Raw genomic sequence first — 22,001 nt, 5'->3', positions numbered from 1 at the left:
TGATGGGGAGGATGGAAAGTTTGGCTGTAGCTGTCGGGTTTTGTACGAAAACTGAAAGGAGTCCGGAGCGGCGGAAATGGGACTTTCTCGAGCTCGCCGGCCCCTCGCCGCCTTCCCTCCCTTCCCCTTCTGTAGGCTGGGAATCCGCTGTGTTGTTTGCCAAGAAAAAGCCGCCCCCCCCCCCCAACCTCCTCCTCCTCCTCCCGGGTTCCTGGGTTTTTCTGTTGCATTTGAAAATGTTGTCGCGTTAGTTTGCTGTTAGCCGAGGAGTGAGTGAATGGGGCAAACGGACTCGGGTGAGGCTGGCTTGAGAACTGCAACGCCTCCTCCCCCAGTCGCGTTGCATCTGTTTTCCTCGTGGGCTCGGGGTGGTGGGGGGTGGGAACTGACCGCCGCGGCGCGGCAGCCAAGGCCGATGTTAATTTATAGCCAGGTGTGCGTGTGTCTCCCGCCTCGCCGCCCCTGGCCGCGGGACAGCTTTCTGTCCAGTCCGCATTTAAGCTGTTGAGTTGGTGATTTCTGCCGTGATCTGTTTGATATTTCGTCGCGCTAATGTATGTGGATTTCGTTTGGGTGGTAGGGCTAAGGGGCTATTTTGTTTCAGGGTTTTCAAGGTTTTATTCAGTTCCTAAATGAGAGATCAATAAATTTTATAACCAACATAATGGAGTCCTGGTAATTTTGCGGGCCTGAAACTTTAGGTGCGGGTTAGGGAGGGAACCAGTCCTCGGTACTGCGACCGTGGTCCGGTCCCGGGGCCGGGGGTGGGGGGCCTGGGGGGAGGCAAGCGTGATCTGGAACGGTTTCTTCTGTAACTACTGGTGATCGCAAACACGGCGTCTCTCGGTATTTTCAACTGAAACTCCAAGGAGAAAGCGATTTGTCTTTCCGGGAGCGAGCATACTCAGGCGGAGGCTAGCACCCCGCGGCCACGCACTTGTTGATTTCGGCGGCGGCAGCCGCCACGCGGGGCGGGGAGGGGCGGCCGCGGAAACTGGCCCCGAAAGGGGGCACATTTACCTTTGTGCACTGGGGCGGGAAGATACTCGAGTCAAGCCAAATGATTTACAAACGAAAACTCTTCGGAAATCTCAGCCTATTAAACAGAAATAGTTCAGGACTCCCTAGCAGGAAACCAATACATTTCGACCGAGGTGGCTGAAGCGGCAGAGCCAGCATTCAACTCTGGAAGGTGTGGTTTTCAACAGTCCACCTTAGATTTTTGCAAAGATCTCTGAGACTCCTCCGATGGCTTTCTCTTTTTGACTTGTCACTCCAGCCCACTGACTGGTTTTCTAGAAGAGGCCCCCTCTCAACCCGAGCCTCTAGCTAGTTTTCGACTCCCTCCCTCCCCCCACTCTCCCTCCATCCCTGACCCTCAGGATTTCCACTGTGCCCCCCGAAAGGCCTTTGGTTTTGCGCCTGGCCACTCGGCCCCAGTGAATCTGTTTGAGGCCTAGGAAGAAAACAAATAGAACCAGTGTTTTTTTACCCCCTCCTCATCTGTTTGAGGTGATTTCCTTAATCCCTCTAATCCTGTTACCTCGCTATCCCAGAATAACTAAACTCGGGCTTTCCAGTAAGCGCGGCCTGGTGTACTGTGTTTTATCCTCTTCCACTCCCGACCACAGGTTTCTTTGCTTGAGGTCTGCTGGACTCGGGGCGACAGGAACTCCCGTTAAATTGGTCTGAATTCCACATTTCCAGCCGGCTTCCTTTGTGCGGGCTGACCATTCACCTGCGAGCCGGGGCGGGCTTCGCGGGGGGTGGGGGGTGGGGTGGAGGAGGGGCGGGGGCTTTCTGCGGCTTCGGGGGTCGTGCCCGCTTTTTACACCTCACTGCGGATCCCGGAGACTTAAGCTCACCACGCCTCTTGGAGAAAGGTCGGGTCTCCCTGGGAAGGCGGCACCACCCCTCCCCCGCAGGCGCTGGCACTGGCCTCCCCCGACGGTACCGCACGGGGTGGGAGGGATCCTGGTCGTGATGCACAGACCCCGGCGCATCGCCCTCCACCCCGTGCTCCTCCCGGGCGCCTGCTGCGTCCGGTGTGGCGAGGCCTCACTACCGCTCGCTCCCCTTCCCGTCCCACGGATCCCGGGCCCCGCCGAGCGGGTCGGCGCTGCCAGTCTTGCTGCCGTGACTGGAGAGCAGGGTCCCATGCTACCAGGTTCCCCTCCACCCGCGGTCCGCGTCCAGAGGGGTGGGGGGGCGGGAGGCAACTCTCTGGTCATATCCACCCCCTATTCGTATCTTTCACAGTGTTTGGGCGTCCGTAAAAATACCTGTCCGTCGGTTACTCTGGGTTCAAATTGCTAGCAATTGTGGACCCAAGTTTGGTCTGAAAGACTCCGGGCAAGGGAGGGTTGAAAACAAGCAATTCCGCCCCACTGAGGGGGCGGTGCCAACGCGGGAATAAATTGATACCGCTTCTTTCCAAGAGTCCATTGTGCTGCTGCCTTCTTAGAAGTGCCAGGGTCACCCTTTCAACCGGTCTCACACACTACTGGCCCCCCCTCTCTAAACATCCACGGCTTTGTGCTCTACTTTGTCCGATTTCCAAATTGCCTTTAAGAGAAAGGATTTCATCAATCAGCACATTTGGAGGATTTAAATATAGATGAAAGATAATTGTTTTTTAACTTCAGCCACAGGAAAGAGAACTGCACTGGAGTGCAACTTCCATCCCCTGGGCCAGAGTTTCCAGACTAGCGCAACACCCCCTCCTCCTCTTCCACTCCTCCCCCACGTCTATGGGGACAGTTGCCCCTCAATCTGTTTTCTAGCTTAGGGTTCTGGTCAAATTTGATTTGAAATAAGGGTTCTGAGGCTGAAATGGCAACAATAACAAAATCTGGTCAAGCCCCAACTCCTGCCTTTGGGGACTTGTTTTACACATAAGAAAACTGGCCCCTGCATGGGAAGTGACAGCGCTCAAGGTTGCTTAGCTGGTCTCTGGGTGCACAGGGGAACGGGACTCCCAGGCCTGGTGGACGCCTGACTCTGCCACAAGATGGAGAGCAACTGATGAAATTCCAGCTTCAGCTGCCTCTCAAGCCCTTAATCTAGTGGGGTCTCTGTAGAAAAGATGTAATTTCTGACATACAGACACCTAGTGGCCAATGCTTAGCAAATGGTGAAGTGATGGGCGCCTCAGGTCCTTACAGAGGGATAAACACAGTCCATCTTTAGGGTCTCCTGACAGGAGCAGAGTTATCTTTTGATGGGAATTATCCCAGGGACGGGGGAGCCTGGTGGGCTGCTGTCTCTGGGGTCGCACAGAGTCGAACACGACTAAAGCGATTTAGCAGTAGCAGCAGCAGCATCCTACATGGAGATGTTCTTTGCTGGCTTGTCTCTATATCTTCCCTCATTAATCTCCTGTCTAAAAATCTACAGGGGGAGAGGGCATCCAAAACACAGGTATAGATTTATAAACAAAGACGTTCATCACAGACCTGCTTGTGATAGTAAAAGTTATACCCAACCCAACTGTTCAACAGATAGGAAAAGGTTATGAAAATTCCTTTTCCCCCAAAAGACTACTTTGCAGATATTAAAAATTGTGCTGGGAGAGATTACAATGACACAATACAACACTTAAAACAGATCTAAAAGAGCAAGATGCGCAAAAATATATTCAGTACGTGTGACCTACTGAAGTATGTATGAGTCGGAGAACATACAAAAATGCAGGGTACTATCATGAATATTGGTTAGTCTTCCTTCTATTTATTCGTACTTCAATTTTCTCTGATAGGACTGTATCCCTACTATCATCAGAAAAGTCAGCTTTAAAATATATTCTCTTCCAGTCACAAATACAGTAGTGTGTCTCCTTGTGAAAGAAGAAAGTTCGAGCTTTCCCTTCGTTTGTTTGGGGTAAGGGGGGTCGGGAGCCCCAGCAGCAGTAATTCCCCAGCTCTCCTCCAGATCGGGGGCTGCAGTGAACACAGCAGAGCAACCCCCTGCCAAGCGCCCTCATCAGTCAGCGGGAGCAGGAGCAGATTAGTGACGGCTCTGTCATTCTTCGGACCCACTCAGTGGAGAAAAAGACCTCCTTGGGAGCCAAGCTGAACAGCTTGGGCCGCGGGAAGCAGGGGCCATTGAGGAACCAGAAAGCGCATAAACCCAGGAGCCTGCAACTCACTGCCCTCTTGGGAGGGGGGTTCGGAGCAAGCCCACAGGGTGTGTCTGGGCCAGGAGGGGAGGGACTAGGTGAGCACCCAACTCGCACCCACACAGCTGAATGAACAAACATGGTCGGTTGTGCCCTTTCTCCCCGTCACTGCCATCTTCATCCACACCACCATCACTGCCTGCCGGACCACTGCCATGGCCTCCTACCTGTTTTCCCTGCATCCACTGTGCTCCTCACCAATCCACTCTCCCCAGAGTGTCCTGTCAACTTTTCAAACAGAAATCCTATCAGTGTCACTTCCTTTCTTCATAACCTTCTAGTGACTTCTTATTGTCTGATCAATGCTGTGTCCTGTGCCTCTCTCCTCCAACCCCCACCTCCCCCACTCCCACCTCAGGATCCCCCTGAGAAATGTTTGTTAAGTAAATCATGGTTCCTGATGGTTTCATATCTAAATAAAATTTGAAGTCCAGTAGTTTTCTCAGATACAGATTATTAGGCACTGTGCTGTGCTTAGTCACTCAGTCATGTCCGACTCTTTGCGACCCCATGGACTGTAGCCCGCCCAGTTCCTCTGTCCATGGGGATTCTCCAGGCAAGAATACTGGAGTGGGTTGCCATGCCCTCCTCCAGGGGATCTTCCCAACTCAGGGATCGAACCCAGGTCTCCCACACTGCAGGCAGATTCTTTACTGTATTAGCCACCAGGGAAGCCCTTACTATGCACAGTGCACTTTTCATCTTGCATTGGCAAGATTCCCCCAAATCTCCATATCAAGCACAGATTTCTTGATAATTAAAAAAGTCTACTAGCAAAAGTACATAAATTCTTCCCTGCCCCAGTGCTTTTGAATGTGCTGTTCCCTTTTCCTGGAATGTTCTGCCCCAAGCTCTTCCCTCAAATGGTCCAATGTTGTCTGCAAGGTCTCAGTTCAAACATCTCTTCTGGTGAAAGTGTCCATGAAGCTCTACTCAAGAACAAGACAGGTGTCCTGTTTTAAACTCTCACAACACTGGACCCTCTTCCCAGCCCTGATACCAGTGGTCATTTTACATTTGTGTGATCCTGCCAATCGCTGGTCTCACTCCTAGTCTGTAAGTTCCTTGAGGGCAAAGACAGTGCCTGGTTTGTTCACGAATACCGAGCACAATGCCTATTCCGTATTAGGCTCTCAAAAATACATGTGGAGTGTTTACTGTGTGTTTAAGGAATAGGGGCTCTGGGGACTTGAAACTAACAGAATGAGTGCAAGCCTGTGAAAATCATCAAGAATGAATCTGCCACTTTGGCTCCATCCCTTACCAGCTGTAGGCTCTTGAGGATACCATTTACACGGAGGTTCAAGTGGGAACAATAATGTCTCTGGTTTGTTCTGAGGGTTCAAAAAAAAAAAAAAAAAAGATGCTTTGAGCACTGAGCACAGTGTCTGGCACTCAGCCTTGTGCAGTATGTGTTAGTGATGATTATCACCTTCCTTAGGAGCCTCTGTTGACTCTTCAGGGAGGAGCTAGTGCTTTCTGGTCAAATTCTATATTTCCCACTATTACAAGGGATGTTTCTCATTGCTGAGGCCAGTTCTTGCTATAGAAAGAAGGCAAAATAAAAGATCACCATTAAAAATGAATGGATCCTATGACACCAAAAGCATAAACACAAAAGAAAATAAAAAGCTGGACTTCATCAAGATTAAACAGTTTTGCTTGCAAGGGCACCATCAGCAAAGTGAAGAGAAAACCCACAGAATAGGAAGAAATATGTATCAATCATATATCTGATAAAGGAATTATATCTAGACTGTATAAAGACTTAAAATTAATAATAAAAAACCAAATTACCCAATTAAAAATGGGCAAAGGAAGTGAATAGTTTTTTCCAAAGGGACTATACAAATAGGCAACAAGCACATAGAAAGATGCTCAACATCATTAGTCATTGAGGGCAGCAAATCAAAACCACGATGAGATACTACTTCATGTCAACTAGGATGGCTGTCATAATTCTTTAAAGATAGGCACTAACAAGTGTTGCCGAGGATGTGGAGAATTTGAATCCTTATATAATGCTGGAGGGAATGTAAAGTGGTAAAGCCACTTTAAAAAACAGACTGACAGTTCTTCAAAAATTTAAACATCCAGTTACAATATGACCCAGAAATTCTACTCTTAAGGCTAACAAAAACATAGGTTCACACAAAAATGTGTTCCCTAATGTTCACAGAGGCATTATTCATAATAGCCCTAAAGTGGAAACAACCTAATTGCCTCTGAACTGATTAATGGATGAATAAAATGTAGTATATCTATGCAATGGAACATTATTCTGCAATAAAAAGGAATGGAGTACCGAGACTTCCGTGGTGGTTCAGTGGCTATGACTCCATGCTCCCAGTGCAGGGGGCCCGGGTTTGATCTTGGTTAAGGAACTAGATCCCATATACTGCAACCAAGATTTCGAGTTCCACAACTAAAGATCCCACATGCTGCAACAAAGACTGAGTGCAGCCAAATAAATAACTATTAGAATTTTTTTAAAAAAGAAAAAAAGTGAGTACTCATATCAATATATATACAAGGTTAGTATTCACACATTTATTACCTAGCTCTGCCAGCAGTGAGTAGGCCCAGAAGCAATGACATCTCAGTAACAACAAACACATCTAAGTATCCAGGTCTTGGTTTCTAATATCATTCTTCAATGAAAGGAACCAGGGATCTTTGGAAAAGTGGCTGATTCTAGAACTGGGGCCAGAAATATACAAAGTGAGTCTAGAGTATCCTGCAGTGCCAAAAGGTAAGGAAAGGTAAGAAAGAAGGCAAAGAAGGAGGAAAGAAAGGGAGAAAGAAAGGAAGGAAGGAAAGATGAAGCCCAATAATGGAAGTGAATCAAAAGGGCATATTATTTGTTTGTTAGCCGCTCAGTCATGTCTGACTCTATGTGACCCCATGGATGATAGCCCACCAGGCTCTTCTGTCCATGTGATTTCCCAGGCAAGAATACTGGAATGGGTAGCCATTCCCTGCTCCAGGGGATCTTCCCAACCCAGGCATCGAAACTGGGTCTCCTGCATTGCAGGCAGATTCTTAATGGTGTGAGCCACCAGGGAAGCCTCAAAAGGACATAGGAGCCACCTAAAACAGTTTCCAATGACCAAATCTGGATAAGTTTGAGCAACAAAATGAATATAGTACTGGATTATAACCCAGAGAAGGCAATGGCAACTCACTCCAGTACTCTTGCCTGGAAAATCCCATGGACGGAGGAGCCTGGTAGGCTGCAGTCCATGGGGTCGCTAAAAGTCTGACACCACTGAGTGACTTCACTTTCACTTTTCACTTTTATGCATTGGAGAAGGAAATGGCAACCCATACTAATGTTCTTGCCTGGAGAATCCCAGAGACAAGGGAGCCTGGTGGGCTGCTGCCTCTGGGGTCGCAGAGTTGGACACGATTGAAGTGAGACTTAGCAGCAGCAGCAGCAGGATTATAACCCAAAGTATACAACAAATAGGCACCATCCACACTGATATAAATAAATAAGCAGGGACTTCCCTGGTTGTCCAGTGGCTAAGATTCCATGCTCCCAATGCAGGGGCCCAGGTTCAGCCCCTGATCAGGGAACTAGATCCCTCATGCTGCAACTAAGACCCAGCACAGCCAAATAAATTAATATTTTTAAAATAAATAAATAAGTAAATACACGAATGAGGGAAGGGGAAGAGACAAATCTGTGCGTAACTCCCCACGCCTTACGTGTGGGCTAGTCATAGTGACTACCTTCCAAAGAGAACAGTATGGAAAGGGGGAAAAGAGTTAACATTGCAGCTGAGAAATCGAACAAACACTATCTTAGCCAGAAGATTAAAGTCAACATTGGCAATTACAAGTCATGTTGACAGTATGTACCTTGACATGATGTGACAAAAATGGTATTTTTCTGCTGTGGCCCCAAACCCATAATCAATCTAATGATTAGGAAAACATCTGACAAATCCTGACTGACGATGTTATTATTGTTTAGTCACTCAGTTGTGTCCAACTCTTTCACAACCCTGTGTAGGGTAGCCTGCCAGGCTCCTCTGTCCTTGGGATTTCCCAGGCAAGAATACTGGAGCGGGTTGCCATTTCCTTCTCCAGGGGACCTTCCTGACTCAGGAATTGAACCTGTGTCACCTGCATTGGCAAGCAGATTCTTTACCACTGTGCCACCAGGAAAGTCCCAACTGAGGATACTGTACCATATATCTGACCAGCAATCCTCAAAACTGTCAAGGTCATAAAAAGCAAGGAAAGTCTGAGAACCTGTCATAGCCAAGAGTAGCCTAAGGTGACATGACGATTCAACATAATATATGATGATTCAAAGTAATATAAATGTAATATGGTATTCTGGATAGGATCCTGAAACACTCAAATGACTTTAGGGAAAAACTGAAGAAATCTTAATAAAGCATGGGTTTATTTAGTAATAATGTATCATTGTTGGTTCATCAATGTCAAGCGTGTACCATACTATTGCAAGGTGGTAATAACTGAGGAAACTGGGTACGGCAGTATATGGAGAGTCTCTACTACAGCCTCAATTTTTCTGTAAATCTAAAACTCTTCTAAAAAGTGAAGTTCATTTTTAAAAAAGAAATGAAGTATTGATACATACTACCACATGGATGAACCCTGAAAGCATTATGCTAACTGAAAAAGGCCAGTCAAGAAAAACTACACATTATATGACTTCATTTATGTGAATATCCAGAATAGGCACAACCATAGAGAAAGAAAAAAGATTATGGACTGCCTAGGGCGAACTGTGGTGTTGGAGAAGACTCTTGAGAGTCCCTTGAACAGCAAGGAGATCAAACCAGTCAACCCTAAAGGAAATCAACCCTGAATATTCATTGGAAGGGCTAAAGCTAAAGCTCCAATACTTTTTGGCTACCTGATGTGAAGAGCTGACTCATTGGAAAAGACCCTGATGCTGGGAAAGATTGAGGACAGGAGGAGAAGGGGAGGACAGGAGGAGAAGGGGACGACAGAGGATGAGATGGTTGGATGACATCACTGACTCGATGGACATGAGTTTGAGCAAACTCTGGGAGATGGTGAAGGACAGGAAAGCCTGGCATGCTGAGTCCATGGGGTTGCAAAGAGTCACACATGATAGAGCAACTGAACAACAACAAGGTCAGGAGGGATTGAGAAGAATTGGGGAGTGACTGTTAATGGGCACAGGGCTTCATTTTGGCGTGATGAAGAAATTCTAAAATCAATTGTGATGATGGGTGCACAACTCTGATTATACTAAAAACCACTGAATTGTACATTTTGCCCAGATGAATTTTATAGTATTGAATTATATCTCAACAAAGTAACTGTTTAAAACAACAAAAACAAAATGTTCTGGTGGATGACAGTAGGAGAGGTGTTTGGTAGGCAGCATGTCCAGTCCTAGCGGCTGCCATAAACACCAGGTGCGATCTCAAAGTCAAATGTACTCTCCTAACCAAAGCTGTTAGAGCAGGAAGAGTCCTCAGTCTGGCGTTCTCATTTTATTGCTCCATCAAATTTAATTTGGGTTTGTATGGTAATAAAAGCCAATTCCATCTACTAATACTGCTAAAAGAATTCTCTCTGTTCGCTGCTTTATTAATTGCTCAATTGAAATACCATGGATTATTTCCAAGCACACAGTTTGAAACACTCAGAATTAGCCTGTGCACTCTATTGTAAAGCGACCTCCAAGGTGCCTTCTACCTTTAAGAATCTTGTACGAGCCTCTCAGTGCAGGAACGGGATATCTGTAATGTCAAAAGCCCCAAGCAGCTCAGCAAAATTGGAATGGTAACAAGCTTCTGTGCTCACACCCTGGGTAGGATAGTAGTGTCAACACCTCCAGCAGAGCTGATAGAGCTGTCTTTCAGTCTGTCTGCAGGCTCTGTTTACATTCTGCAGGTTAGCTGGAAACACTCTCACCACCTCCACCCCCTGAAAAAGATCTCTGGGTCAACTTGACATCTCCTAGATGCTCCATGTACTATATTTCTTCCTGTAACAAGCTCTCCTGCTATGTTGCTTTATATGATTTCTTTGCAAAGAATAAATTAGGCTGAGTGTGTAAACAACATATAAACTCTAGAGATGTTGACAATAATTACAAGCAATGGAAATCAACAGCAGATGTGCATAGCAGTCTCTCAACTGGAGCTTATCCCATTTGGAGAGGCTCAGGTACACCTGAAAGGTGGAAGGAGTCATGGACATTTGGAATCTTTAGTGAGGTGAAACTGGGTTGCAAATATGGCTGCAAAGTGAAGGGAAAGTATTTTATTTTATTTTTCTGCATCTTGGTGATCACGTTTATTGGAAGGGGTAGAGAAAAAGTAAAAATGCCATTTAACCTAAGAATTTGTGAGTTATCTGCAAATCAATTTATTTCAGGAGTGGAAGAATTCTTGATTATTCCTTAATATAAAAATGTAGATAGTTTCTCTCTCTCTCTCTCTTTTTTTTTTTTGACAGTTTCTCTTTTGAATATCTTCTAGGTTTAAAGCGGCAGTCATACAAAATCTCCTGCTTTCTACCCTGGATAAATTCTTTGTTTCAGTCAACTGTAAATGGTGGGACCACTAGCACAACACCATCTCCCCAGACAAAGAGCATCAGAATACTCCATTTTGTTGATTTATATATCTCTTGAAATGCTTCTCCTTCACTTTCTATAGTTGCACAGTTTCTTCCATATTTCCCAATATTGTGCTTAAATATTGATTGTAAGCATGTAACCTGCCTCAAAGTTCTCTGTTGTTTCTCATTTTCACATAGATTCTCTCATCCAGGCTGAGCCTGAGACGATCCAGGGGCTCTTCTATGGTGTTGGTAGTTTGTTGCCGGTCCATGCGGTCTGCCATGTTTGAAACCTGGAAAAGTATTTTAGAATGAGAGGCAACTGCTTGGGAGAAGATATACATAGACAAACACATACACAATCACCAATAGTTTTCTGATGATACAGGACAGTCTTTTAACTGCTGAACGTGTCTAGGGTCCTGGCCTTGGTCTCTGCACGTTTAAGAGTCACCTCTCCATTGGTCTTCCCAAAAGTTCAGTCTGTATGGTTTTACTGAGCCTCAGATCTTTGGTCCCAACTGCCTCTTGACTGTAGTACTGTCCTGCTGCTGCTGCTGCTGCTAAGTCGCTTCACTCGTGTCCGACTCTGTGCTACCCCATAGACGGCAGCCCACCAGGCTCCCCCGTCCCTGGGACTCTCCAGGCAAGAACACTGTAGTGGGTTGCCATTTCCTTCTCCAATGCATGAAAGTGAAAAGTGAAAGTGAAGTCGCTCAGTCGTGTCCGACTCTTAGCGACCCCATGGACTGCAGCCTACCAGGCTCCTCCATCCAGGCAAGAGTACTGGAGTGGGGTGCCATTGCCTTCTCCAAGTACTGTCCTACAGTCCATCAAATTTTGACTGGACCAAACTAACTCATCATTATCCTCCCGAAACCAGCACTTCTCTATTTTCCATCTCGATTAAACAGCACCCCTGTCTGCCTAGACATTTCTTTCCCCCTCACACTCTAATTTCCAACCAGTTCCGGAATCCATCTGTTCTTTTTTCTCATTGCCTTAGTTGGGGCTTGGTGTTACTTATCCGTTGCTGTGTAAGAAATAACCCCAAATGTTAGCAGTATAAAACAACATATAGTAACTACTCACCATTTCTGTGGCCAGGAATCCAGGCCTGGCTTAGTGGGTTCCAGGTTTCTCACAAGCTGCAGTCAAGGTAGTGGTTGGGAGGAGAGCTGGCTCCAGGCTCCAGTGGGGAAGGATGTGCTTCCAGCGTCACTGACATGGCTGTTGTTGGCCTGCCTCAGAAACTCCACTTCCCAGTTCACTCAAGTGGCTGTACACCAGCCTCGGTCCCCACTGGCTTTGACCACAGACATTGGTGATTTGCCATCTGGGCCCCTCCATAGTACAGTTCACCACATGGCAACTGGCTTCAGAAGTCACAGTCTTTCTGTAATCTGATCTTGGAAGCAATATCCATCATCTTTGCTGTACTGTCATAATTTGTCTTACTAGGGCCAGCCTGCAACCGAGGGGAGGGATTCCACAGGGCCTGAGTATCAGGAGGTGGACAGCTTCATCCACCAGAGAGCCATTGTCCTTTGTCTGGACTCTCCCTTGTGAACGAGCATCCTAACTCCTCTCCAGGCCTGTAGGGTCTCCTGTGCTAGATCATCCTCCCCACTGAGTCTTGGGTGACAGTTCCACAAAAGCTATCTGATTCTGCAATTTCACTTCGAAAGAACCCCTGTTGGCAACCTGTGCTGCCATAGGACAAAGTCTAAACTCCTTGAGCAGCCATTTGAGGCCCTCCATGATCTGTTCTTGGCTTCCTCATTCCTTACCACCACGCACATCCCAGCAGAAATACTCAACTTCCCATGGCTCCCAGGTTCCCTGAAATGAGCCAGGTTCCTTTTGACTCTTTCACAATTTCAGGTGATTCAGAAGAGCGTGTGGGCCTCTCACTGCCCGCTCTTGTTTTCTGTCACTCATCCTCCTCAGCGCAGCTTCAGAGGCACCTCTTCTGACATGTCTGCCCTGACTCTCCCTGTCTTTGTGGTCCCCAAGCCCTTTGGCTGTAGCTTTACTTGAGGAACTTGCACAGTGACAGGCACATACAATGGGCACTTGATGAAGGCTTGTCATTTTCTTCAATGAAATCAAATAACGCTAGAGCTGTAAGCACTTTTAAAAAGAAAAAAAGGAAAGGAAAGAGCATATAGCACTGAAGTTCAAATGAGGAAGGACTCAAAGGGTCTGAGAAGGGAAAGGAGAGGCCTTGTCCAAGGCCAAGAAGAGCTGGAATAACCAACTTGCTTAGCCAGACCTGCTCACTTCGACTCGAGGGCATTTCTACTTCTCCCAAGTACCTTCACTGTTTCAGGCTCCCTGCTGCCACCCAAAAACTCCAATTCTCTGAAGATGTTTAATAATAACTGTAGGTAATGTTTCTCCATCTGTCTTTGGGTCCACATATGTCTTAGGGCCGTCTCAAGCTTCTGTGAATATGAACTTTCTTTATAGGAAGAGAGTTAGAATCAAATCCTAATCTTGAGTAAATAAATTTGAGGCAGTTGCATGCTTTCAGTTTTTTAGTGGCAGGGCTGACTTGGTGGCAGTTTATGGGTCCCTAGGACCACACTGGGGCTTCCCTGGTGGCTCAGGAGGTGAAGAATCCTCCTGCAATGTGGGAGAGCTGGGTTTGATCCCTGGGTTGAGAAGATCCCTTGGAGGGAGGCATGGCAACCCACTCCAGCATTCTTGACTGAAGAATCCCGATGGACAGAGGAGTCTGGCAGGCTACAGTCCACAGGGTCGCAAAGAGTCAGACACGACTGAGTGACTAAATACAGCACAGCACAGGACCACGCTGGCCTTCCCTGGTGGCTCAGATGGTAAAGACTCTGCCTGAAATGAGGGAGACCTGGGTTCCATCCCTGGGTCGGGAAGATCCCCTGGAGAAGGGAATGGCAACCCACTCCAGTATTCTTGCTTAGAGAATCCCATGGACAGAGGAGTCTGGTGGGCTACAGTCCATATGGTTGCAAAGAGCTGGACATGATTTAGTGACTAAACAGCAACAAAGGATCATGCCTGGGCCTCTCCCAGTGTTGCATACTTCTCCATTTTCTGTGGGTTCACTCAACACTCCCCTGGCTGGGTATGTGGATTTCCATGTCCAGAGATACCAATGCCAGGATATGCACAAGGAGAAATACACATACTGGCCACAGAAGGTTCTCGGTTCCTTCTTCCTTTTCGACTGAATAAATCCTTAACATACCAGAAAGAGCAGTCCCAGAGATAACAGGGACTTCCAGCATGTGCTGCCTGAGTAGCCACAGCAGCCAGGGCCAGTCCAGTGACAGTCCAGTCCCCGACATCAGCAAGAACGAGGCATCTGACAGGAGGTGCTGAACAGGAATACGCTGCAACAGCTCAGGAGGTGCTGATGGGGGGAGGGCCGGGGCAGGACAGCTGGTTCTGTTTTAAAATCCTAAAGATATGGCTGGGTCCTTGCTGGAGATTGTGTACTTTCAGTCGGCAGAGGAGAGAACTGAGACTCAAACTACAAATCCAACCAGTTAAGTCTTCCAGAGCTTGGTTGTTCTAATCAGACAGACTTCAGAGCTCAGCTCCTCTCCAGGTCCCTACATTAGTAAAACTTTCCTCAAAAATGTGCTAACTTCTCTGAGACTCAAGCGACTCATCTGTAAAATGGAGATAAAGCAGTACTTATGTTATAGTATTAAGTTTAACTAGGATAATGCATATAAAGGGCTTATCATTCAATACATAGAAAATCTGACCTTTATTATTATAGACCTAAGAACCAAAATATCCACATTCTAAATGAATATTAGACCATACAGCTTCTAATATATCAACTCATGGAGCTTCTCAAGCCAGCTACTCCACTTATTAGCTGTGTGGCCTCGGGCATGTTTCTTAACCTCTCAGAGCTTCCAATTTCCTTATCTGTAAAATGGGAATAATAATTGCATTGACTTTACAGAGTTGTAAAAAGATTCAGTAAAGAACTTAGCACAGTGTCTGGTATATAGCATGAGGATTATTCTATACATAGCCTTTCCACAAGCTTCATCAAACCTGGGTTTATTCTACTGCTGCACAGGCTTTATTATCAGGCAGATATTAAATTTATTTATTTTGTTGTTGTTGTTGCTTCGTTTTTTTGGCCATGTGACATGTGGGATCTTAGTTCCCCGACCAGGGATCAAACTTGTGTCCTCTGCAGTGGAAGCATGGAGTCTTAACTTCTGGACCGTCTAGGAAGTCCCTTTCTGAGATGTTTAGAATGTAGATTCCAGAGCCCCAGAGCCTGGGATTCGATCCCAGCTCCATCACTTACTAGCTGTATAATCTTGGGTAGGAACTTTAACCAGAAGTCAAAGATTCATCTCAGAACCTTTGCTTATTAATACATTTCAACTGCACACTCTGGACATAGAACATTCTTAGGCAGGTCGAAATGAAAATCTCAGCAGTGTGTTTATTTTCAGGAGTGCTTTCTGTAATTATGTAAGCTTTTTACAGTCCCTGTGCATGACTTTGACCTCCCTGTTCCTCAGTTTCCTCATCAGTAACATGCTGATTATAACAACAGACACCTCAGAGTTGTGCTGTGGTCATCTACCCAAAGTTTAGTCCCAATGTCAAGACTGATGCTGCTGAATACACACACAGAGGGTGTGAAAAGTGTTATTAATTACATAATGGGGTTTTTCTAGGGAAAGCAGGGTAGGGTTCCCAAGCTGGTCCAAACATGGCTTGGGAAAGCAGGGAAAGAAGCGGTTTTACCTCTGATTAGGTGGTTGGCAGAGGTGAAGGTTCCCACAGGTGTACAGAGCCTTGTGTGATTTGAATCTCCTGCTGGGCACTAAAGGTCAGGACACCCAAGCTTTCTCATCAGCTTGCCCAGATGTGGGGAACAATGGCAAGGGGAGGCTGAAAAGCTGTCAGGAAAGTGAGGGGTCGGACTAGATGTTCTTACAAGCTCCTCAAGGGTCTAACAGTGTCTGAGAGCCATGGTGGTTGGCCCACTCATAAAGTGATACTGCTACAGAATGAAGAATCATCTTTTTCAGCCCACTTTCTACCATATTCCAGATGTTGTTATACCCCTTGCTATTTGTGCCTTTAAGACAGAGTTAAACTGACAGGGTGAAAAAATAAACCAAAAATAGAGATTGATAAGACTAATTCCAGCTTAAGTCCCAAAAGATCTACTATTGTTTCTCAACTATCAGAAAAAAATGCTACGTGTCACCCTTGTCTGAAAGCACCATTTTACAAAACATTCTGTCTTTACTCTAAAGACATGTTCACTGAAAAAAATAATTTATTTGTAATGAAAAAGGATGGAAGAGATGGGAAAAGAAAAGTCCTAGAGTAATAGAAAAATTTAAAAAGCCATCCCCAGAAATTAAACATCACCTGTCACCAATATAAATGACTATTTCTGTCCAAAGAATGTTTCTACTGGTGAGAGAGCTAGCACTACCATGTATGGAGCAGGTACCAGTTTGCAGGACAAGACACAGAATGGCAGCAAGTCTTTGATGGCCATTTCTCAGGGACAAATGAGGTTCAAAGATGACTTCCCAGGAGGAACTTGTTCACTCACCCTAGTTCCTGATGTTTCAACTCTCAGATGCCTGACCCCCAACTCAGCCACGCAGAAGAACATTCTTGTCAACAGTAAGTTTCAATCAACTTTTGGTCACTTTCTTCAACTGCAGTTCATCTGGGGAGGACGAAAGGGCCTAGACTATGGAAGGGCACAGTTGACAAGGAGGTAAGCCACTCTCAAGAAGGCATCATTTGGGATCATGCTTGCTAAAGAAATGCTGACCATGTGGACTTCACTCAGGATCACTCTGTCTTCTTTGGATCTGAGATTGTCACAGGATGTCTCTGTGTCCTTTGGAGAAAAAGATGTACACTGTACAAGTTTTCCACATTTTTTACTGAACCTCTCACTGGAGATATATGACTATATATCTACACATCTACAGAGCTGTGTACGGTGCCCTGGACCAGACACTCTACTCTTTCCACATGTTGAAGAGTGTCATGTGTCATGTGCCATGTGCCATGGATCTTAGGGCCCCATGCATGTGATATTTGAATCTCCTCTTCAGCATCCCAGCCAAAAGGATGGCCAGCTTGAATACCTCCAGGGATGAACGGATTGCTATCATGTGGGGCAACCTGTCTTCTCTTTGGAAAGCTCTTACTGTTCTATACTGCACCTTTCATCCACTCCTCCTGGTTGGGCCTTACCGAGGTCACTCCCTATGTGTTCTGGGGCAGCCCTGTGCACCAAGGCTGTTTATCTCCAGACCACTCACTCTCCTCTCAACTTTTTCTCATTTGGAAGGCTCTAAGGAACACCTTAGAACTCTCGTCAGAAAATTTTGCAATATGTATTTCTCTATCCGAAAGCCCAGGGTAGCAGCACTCACTTCCCCACTCAGAGAGCAAGTTTCACCCAACCAGAAGTCCACGGATGTGCTTATTGCACTGTTGACTCACCTTCAACTTCACGTTCATTAATTTAGCTTCTCAGTCCAGCTTTCATTGTCAGGTCCTGCTTCTGCCACGCAACATAGCCTTCCCAGCTGTTATTCTGTGGAGGTAGCTTTGCCCAACTATATATATATATCATATGTAAAGGATACATATTTATCATAACATGTGTCCATTTGTGGGCTTCCCTGGTGATTCAGCAGTAAAGAATCTGCCTGCCAATGCAGGAGACATAGGAGACTTCGGTTGATCCTTGGTTTGGGAAAATCCCTTGGAGCAGGGCATGGCAACCCACTCCAATATTCTTGCCTGGAGAATCCCATGGACAGAGGAGCCAGCAGACTACAGTACATAGGGTCTCAGAGTCAGACTTGACTGAAGCGACTGAGCACACATGCATGCACGTATACGTTTATACATATACATGCATACACGCATATACATATTACACTGAGATTGCCACTTAGAATCAAAAAATTAAAGAAAGCTAATTCTGGAACTTCCCTGGTGGTCCAAACTCTGCTTTTCAATGCAGAGGGTGTGGGTTCAATCCCTGGTTGGGGAGCAAAAATCCCAAGTGATTCACAACCAAAAAAAAACAAAAATAGGGGGGGAAAAGCTATTTCTGGCCCCTGGTAAGAAGTATCTATTTATATCTTGATTTATCTTATTTTGACAATGGAGTGAAGGAGACACTGACTTCTAATCAGATTCACCTTTTAAGTTTGTGTATGTGTGTAAGCTGCCTCTGGACCCATTCAATTCCTGGCTTGTCACCAGGACGCCATCCTTCCCACGCTGTGCTGTGCTGTGCTTAGTCACTCAGTCTGACAGTTTGTGACCCCATGGACTGTAGCCTTCCAAGCTGCTCTGTCCATGGGATTCTCCAGGCAAGAATACTGGAGTGGGTTGTCATGCTCTCCTCCAGGGGATCTTCCCAACCCAGGGATCAAACTTAGGTCTCCCTCATTGCAGATGGATTCTATACAATCTGAGCCACTAGGGAAGCCCAATAATACTGGAGTGGGTAGCCGATCCCTTCTCCCGGGGATCTTCCCCACCTAGAAATTGAACAGGGATCTCCTGCATTGCAGGCAGATTCTTTACCAGCTGAGCTACCAGGGAAACCCCATCCTTCCCATATCCATACCAAACTCTCCACCTGCACTGAAGTCAAGGGACCACCACACTGAACTCTTAGGCCCCAGGCCCAAGGATTTCAGGTGGAATGCTCACCCAGAGGAATCGTGTTGGAGAAGTGACAGGGAGAGTGAGGGCTGCGCAGATTCTCATGGAAGTTCTCTTCAGGAAGGATTCTAGAAGGAAGGAAAGAATCAAATTCTTACACAGACCTAGACCCTAGAGAGCTACTAGAAAATAAGAGAAGGATAAGAATAATCCCGCCAGCTGTGTTGCCTCTAAGCCGCGACTCCCCACCTAGTTCAGAGCCACTGGCCTGTTTAATAACTCAGGGCCAGATTGAAATCATAACAGGCATGGCCGCATGTCATAGATTATGATTTTAAAATCTGGCAAGTCCATGAAAGCCCAGAATCTGATCTTCAGAGGGGCTGTTAAATGGAACAATCTACAATATTCTTGGTCCCAAATATTAGCAACAGCCTCCAGGCTCGAGTAAATAGGGAAACTACTTGCTAAAACCGTTGCTTCTCAGCACATCTTTTGAATCTAACAGTAGCTGCCAAATTCCGAGAGCCTCTACTCTTGTGATTCACTGACCATGTAATTGACCATGGAATTTATTCAGTCTTTTCTTTTACTTGTATCTCAACATATAGGAAAGAACGCTTCTTTAACCGTGCTGAGATTATATGTAACTGTTTGGCTTATATACTCTGAGCAATAAAGCATTTTATTTCCCAAAGTAGATAAATAACACACATACACACATTCACAGGATTCTATAGAAGGGCCAGAGATGTCATATTCTAGTCGAAACCCCTCCTCTTACTCGGGAAATACAGTCCCAGCAAGGAAAGGGATTTCATCAAGGCCACACCAGGAGTTGGTGGTGGAATGTGCACGACAATTTAGGACTTTTAACTGCCAGCTCAGAGTTCTTGCCTTCATACAGTGCTAAAAATTAATTTAAAAATAAACATATATCTTTGTTGATGACTGAAGCGAACTCTGCTAAGGAATACTGATACTTCATCCAGAGTAAGAAGCACCACTTTCTTTTTCATTCCTTTCTTTGGGAAAACACTAAACATTCTTCAGAATTCATTTTGAGATATATTTACTCACTTATGAAAATTAACTCCTAAAATTTTTTTAATGTATTTTAAACTTAAGTATGTATGCATAGCTGGTACTCAAGAAACACCACAATATGTATAGAAATATAATAGCATATATAACTTTGATCCTGAGTTCAAACGCTCACTATGCCCATAAGTACATTTGCATTTGACAGACAGTGAATTATAACTTTTGCTTCAAATCTGTGGTTATCATTTACATACCTTTATATTATGATTGGAGAAGGCAATGGCACCCCGCTCCAGTACTCTTGTCTGGCAAATCCCATGGATGGAGGAGCCTGGTAGGCTGCAGTCCATGGGGTCGCTAGGAGTCGGACACAACTGAGCGACTTCACTTTCATGCATTGGAGAAGGAAATGGCAACCCACTCCAGTGTTCTTGCCTGGAGAATCCCAGGGACGGGGGAGCCTGGTCTATGGGGTCACACAGAGTCGGACACGATTGAAGTGACTTAGCAGCAAATTACTTCCTAATTTTACTTTGGAATTTTCTTTTTTTTTGTTTTTGTTTTTAAAAAAAATTTTTTTTTTTAATTTTCTTTAACCCACAGCTCATTAAAAATATTATTTGGTGTTTAAATATTTAGAGAATTTCTGGAGATCTTTCCATCATTGATGTTTATTTTAATTTTTTAAAGTTTTAAAAGTTTATTTATTTATGGCTGTGCTGGGTCTTCGCTGCTGTGCACAGGTTTTCTCCAGTTGTAGCAAGCAGGGGCCGCTCTCTAGTTGTGGCGCACGGGCTTCTCATTGCAGTGGCTTCTCTTGTTGCTCACAGGCTCCAGAGCATGCAGGCTCAGTAGCTGTGGCTCTTGCACTTAGTTGCCCTGAAGCATGTGGGCTTTTCCCAGGCCAGGGATCAAACCTGCGACCCCTGCATTGGCAGGCAGATTCTTAACTACTGGACCACCAGGGAAGTCACTCCATCATTGATTTTGTATTTAATTCTCTGTGGTCACAGAGCAGACTTTGTATGACTTGAATCTTTCTAAATGTATTGAGATTTATTTTATGGTCCCAAATTTGTCCACCCTGGTTCATGTTTCATGTGTACCTGAAAAAAAAATGTGTAGTTAATGGTTGTTGGGTGACGTGCTCTATAAAGATCAATAGGTCAAGTTCATTAATAGAAATGTTCAGATGCAGTTTTTCTGTTTACTTATCCTATCAAGATTGAAATTCACATCTAAGTCTTACCCATTCTTAGAGTTGAGCCAAAATGATCACACATATGAGGACTGTAAAGACTTAAGTTCAAATTATGGTTCTACCACTCATTCTTTGTGTGCCCTTCAGTTCAGTTCAGTCGCTCAGTTATGTCCAACTCCTTGCGACCCCATGGACTGTATGTAGCACACCAGGCTTCCCTGTCCATCACCAACTCCCAGAGCTTACTCAAACTCATGTCCATTGAGTCGGTGCTGCCATCCAACCATCTCCTCCTCTGTCGTTCCCTTCTCCTGCCTTCAATTTTTCCAGCATCAAGGTCTTTTCCAATGAGTCAGTTCTTTGCATCAGGTGACCAAAGTATCGGAGCTTCAGCTTTAGCATCAGTCCTTCCAATGAATATTCAGAACTGATTTCCTTTAGGATTGACTAGTTTGATCTCCTCGAAGGCCAAGGGATTCTCAGGAGTCTTCTGTAACACCACAGATCAAAAGCAATAATTCTTCGGCACTCAGCTTTCTTTATGGTCCAACTCTCACATCCATAGATGACTACTGGAAAAACTAGAGCTTTGATTAGACGGACCTGTGTTGGCAAAGTAATGTCTCTGCTTTTTTAATATGCTGTCTGGGTTTGTCATAGCTTTTCTTCCAAGGAGCAAGCATCTTTTAATTTCATGGCTGCTGTCACCATCTTCAGTGATTTTGGAGCCCAAGAAAATAAAGTTTCTCACTGTTTCCCCATCTATTTGCCATGAAGTGATGGGACTGGATGCCATGATCTTCATTTTTTGACTGTTGAGTTTTAAGTCAGCTTTTTCACTCTCCTCTTTCTCTTTCATCAAGAGACTCTAGTTCCTCTTCAATTTCTGCCATAAGGGTGGTGTCATCTGCGTATCTGAGGTTATTGATATTTCTCCTGGCAATCTTGGTCTCAGCTTGTGCTTCATCCAGCCTGGCATTTTGCATGATGTACTCTGCATATAAGTTAAATAAGCAAGGTGACAATATACAGCCTTCATGTACTCTTTTCCCAATTTGGAATCAGTCCATTGTTCCATGTCGGTTCTAACTGTTGCTTCTTGACCTGTATACAGATTTCTCAGGAGGCAGGTAAGGTGGTCTGGTATTCCCATCTCCACACAGTCAAAGGCTTTGGTGTTGTCAATAAAGCAGAAGTAGATGTTTTTCTGGAATTTTTTTGCTTTTTCTATGAGCCAATGGATGTTGGCAATTTGATCTCTGGTTCCTCTGCTTTTTCTACATCCAGCTTGAACATGTGGCAGTTCTCGGT

At 45.3% G+C, this 22,001-nt stretch overlaps 1 pseudogene; it reads right to left on the bottom strand.

The window, feature by feature from the left end:
- Positions 1-10,732: 10,732 nt before the first annotated feature.
- On the bottom strand, positions 10,733-11,040 carry LOC102272407 (U6 snRNA-associated Sm-like protein LSm3 pseudogene; annotated as a pseudogene).
- Positions 11,041-22,001: the final 10,961 nt, after the last annotated feature.

This window comes from Bos mutus, unplaced genomic scaffold (assembly GCF_027580195.1).
Source record: "Bos mutus isolate GX-2022 unplaced genomic scaffold, NWIPB_WYAK_1.1 CTG182, whole genome shotgun sequence".
Taxonomy (NCBI): domain Eukaryota; kingdom Metazoa; phylum Chordata; class Mammalia; order Artiodactyla; family Bovidae; genus Bos; species Bos mutus.
Note: the sequence above shows the minus strand (reverse complement) of the source record. Positions and strands in the feature narration are given on the sequence as shown.